The sequence below is a fragment of the Rana temporaria genome, chromosome 1, assembly GCF_905171775.1.
Source record: "Rana temporaria chromosome 1, aRanTem1.1, whole genome shotgun sequence".
Taxonomy (NCBI): domain Eukaryota; kingdom Metazoa; phylum Chordata; class Amphibia; order Anura; family Ranidae; genus Rana; species Rana temporaria.
This window is the reverse complement of record NC_053489.1, coordinates 602035299-602038680: the sequence shown is the minus strand read 5'-3', so window position 1 is coordinate 602038680 and position 3382 is coordinate 602035299. Positions and strand designations below refer to the sequence as shown.

Genomic DNA, 3382 nt, shown 5'->3' with positions numbered 1-3382 from the left:
ATGAGTCATGATTCCAGCTACGACATTCAGATGGCAGGCTCATGCTGCGTACACACGACCATTTTTCATGACGTGAAAAATGCAATTTTTTTTTTTATGTCATTAGAAACGATCGTGTGTGTAGTTTCAATGGATGTATTAGAACGTATAGAATAGTTACAATGTATGTTATCCAAGCCGGGGTATGCCCAGTGGCTTTATTTTGTAACACTTTTTTCATTTTATTTTCCCCCCCAAAAAAACTCAATAAACAGTATTTAAAAAAAAAAAAAAAAAAACGATTGTGTATGGGCTCCAGAGCATTTTTCATGACGTGAAAATGACAATTTCTTAATGTCATTAAAAACGATTGTGTAGGCTCCAGAGCATTTTTCATGACGTGAAAAATGGGCATTAAAACTTTAGAACATGCTCTATTTTTTCGCATCATTTTTCACGTTGTCGTTTTTAACGTCGTAAAAAAAACGTGCATGCTCAGAAGCAAGTTATGAAACGGGAGTGCTCGTTCTGGTAAAACTAGTGTTCGTAATGGAGATGGCACATTCATCACGCTGTAACAGACTGAAAAGCACAAAGACTTAAAAGCGCGAATCGTCTCTCACCAAACTTTTACTAATACGAAATCAGCAAAAGCAGCCCCAAGGGTGGCGCCATCCGAATGGTACTTCCCCTTTATAGTGCCGTCGTACGTGTTGTACGTCACAGCGCTTTGCTCGAGCATTTTTTTTCCACGATCGTGTGTAGACAAGAATCGGGTTGAAAAAAACGTTGTTTTTTCTAGACCATTAAAAATGGTTGTGTGTACGTGGCATCAGAATTTGGTGTAAACAACATGAAAGCATGGATCCTCTCCCTACTCTGCATCTGACCAGCTTAGGCCTGTCTAATTGACCAGGCTCATCTCCCAGCCTGGGGGACCTTTCTCCTTCTGCCTCTCTTTCTCCTCCTCTTCCATTGTCTTCCTTTCATATATCTCTTCTTCCCCTGTTCCTTGGACCCCCCCTCCATTTTTTTTCTTTCCCCCTATCTATTAAATATCCAGTCGATTTTGTTTTCATACAGGCGTCCAATCATAGCAGAGGGCAAGAGAAGACAGGTGGACTTGGAGTGTGGAGGACAGCACCGAGACAGGTAAGTGCTGGGCAGGGGGCACAGTGGCGGCAATTGATGGGGCACAGTGGCGGCAATTGATGGGCACACTGGCAGCAATTGATGGGTACAGTAGCTGCATTTGATGGCACAGTGGCGGCAATTTATGGGCACAGTGGCTGCGTTTGATGCATTTTTTTTCGGTTTGTTTAAGCCCCCCCAAAAATTATGAGCACCAGTCGCCACTGATCAGTCAGTCATTACAGGACACCCTCAGGAGTGTGTCAGATGTGAAGACCCTTCCAAAGGCTTTAACACTTGAAGACAGCTGAGTCGAATTTACCACCCCTAGAGTGACACTTTTTCTTTTATTTTGTTTTTATTTTCTCGAAGAGTCAGTAACTTTATCAATTCAGTGACTGATTTTACCTATTACCCAGAACTGCTCTTTGAACTTTCATATTTTTAAAAGTTGACAAGATATATGTTTAGTTAGCAGCACGAATATCATACATAAAAGTTATTATACAATACATCCTTTCTGAAATGATATTCTGATAAATATTACATATTTTCAGCTCTCTGCTTCACAATAAATGAGGCAGTAAGTTCTTATTTTGCTCACAGCAGTCCCCATTCTCAGGGGCTTCCATCCCAGGATAACACACTAATGATTATCTCTCCCTACTGGGGAACACTGCCTTTTTTACAACCTGACAGCGCTGTCATGGGAATTTATGTCTAGAATGAAGAGACTGAATATTTGATTTGCTTTCTTGTATAGCCATCAAGTATATATACAATGCAAGTATATCTAAGCCATGATGGAACCAACATAATTCATATCAAATACTGCCCCTTAGTGTGCCCATACGCAGGCCATACGATGATTGATTTGAAAGATATGATCAAACTGTAAGGAAATTTTGAGAAGATGTATATCCCTCTGATGCCTTTTCAATTTTGCCAAAAATTATAACAGTAGGACATGGCGGAATTTTTTTTTTTTTTTTATTAGCTTCTGTTTAAATCAAATGCATCACAAAGTCTATGAAATAACAAATATATTTTTTTCTGATTTGTTACATACAACTTTGCATACAAATTACTGTCTAGTATTACTCATTCCTATATATGTCAACCCTTTGCCCGCTTGATATCCCCCCGTTCATCAGTGATAGATCAGGGATTCAGTGCATGCCCAGTGCCCCAAATTGACTCAAATGACAATATCTAACACTTGATTTGACAATTTATCAATACATATTTACACTTTTTAATAGGTGCTTTCTATGGCTGTCGCTCTGCTGGGTCTCCCTCCCCCCACCCGGCCCGGACCCCATTGGACCCCCCTTGTGCTTGTGGGCCCCTGCAGGCCGTCTGGTTTGGCGCCTTGGCGGTACCTTTTGGGGGTCTGCCCTCCTTGTGAAAATGTCCATCCAGGGGTCCTTCTGTGGATTTAAGTCAACTCTGGTCTAGACACAATTAAGTTTACACGCTGTGAGTGGGTAACTATATACTAATACTTTTATGTTCCACAATACTCAGTGGTAATTGTCAAGACTGTTTTACTTTTATATATTCATTTTCTGTTACAGTAGCACCTCAACTTCCTCCGAAGAAGACCCCAATATGGGTTGAAACGCGTCAGAATTTACGTGACTTGCATGTTAACCATTCATGTTAATTGATGTCATGTATTTTGCTGCATTCTCCTTGTGTAACCGTTTTTTAGTGTATACTATACCAGAGCTTATTTTTACAATTAATTAAACTTTTTTACTTTTTACATCTGTGCATTTCATTCAATCTTTTACCCATTTGCTGCCTAAAAACCCCATCGGGGAGCCTTTCCATTTACTATATTATTTAGGGGAGAGCAGAACTTTCCCTACCCCCTTCGTGTCCTTTTCCATTTCATATTAACGCTTGTCTCGTTGCCAACCCCGCCTGGCTTGCTCTTGACTACGATTCCTGGAATTTCCCATGGACCTGGTGTTCCTTGTTGCCGACTCTACCTGGCTTGTTTGACTGCGTTCTTGGATCGTCCCCTTCCCTCCTGGATTCCTGTTTACAGCCTTTGAACTGAGAGTTGTGGTTAGGTTTTCTGCACCTGCCTGTGCGGTTCCTTATTTCCTGGTTGCAGGAGATCTCAGCCGTCCCTCCACCTGACACCGGGATAACAAGACTACCGGTCAGGAATGGTTGTGGTCTCCTGGCAGGCCTGACATCTTCTATATAGGTTCTAATAGTTAAAGTGTTACTAAACCCGCAACAGTAAAATCAGTCTGTA

At 41.2% G+C, this 3382-nt stretch overlaps 1 long non-coding RNA gene across 1 annotated transcript; it reads left to right on the top strand.

Moving 5' to 3' along the window:
* Positions 1–1059: 1059 nt before the first annotated feature.
* Positions 1060–2837, top strand: LOC120924308. Its single transcript, XR_005746345.1, has 3 exons — positions 1060–1131; positions 2373–2589; positions 2688–2837. It is a non-coding gene; the product is annotated as an uncharacterized LOC120924308 (long non-coding RNA).
* Positions 2838–3382: the final 545 nt, after the last annotated feature.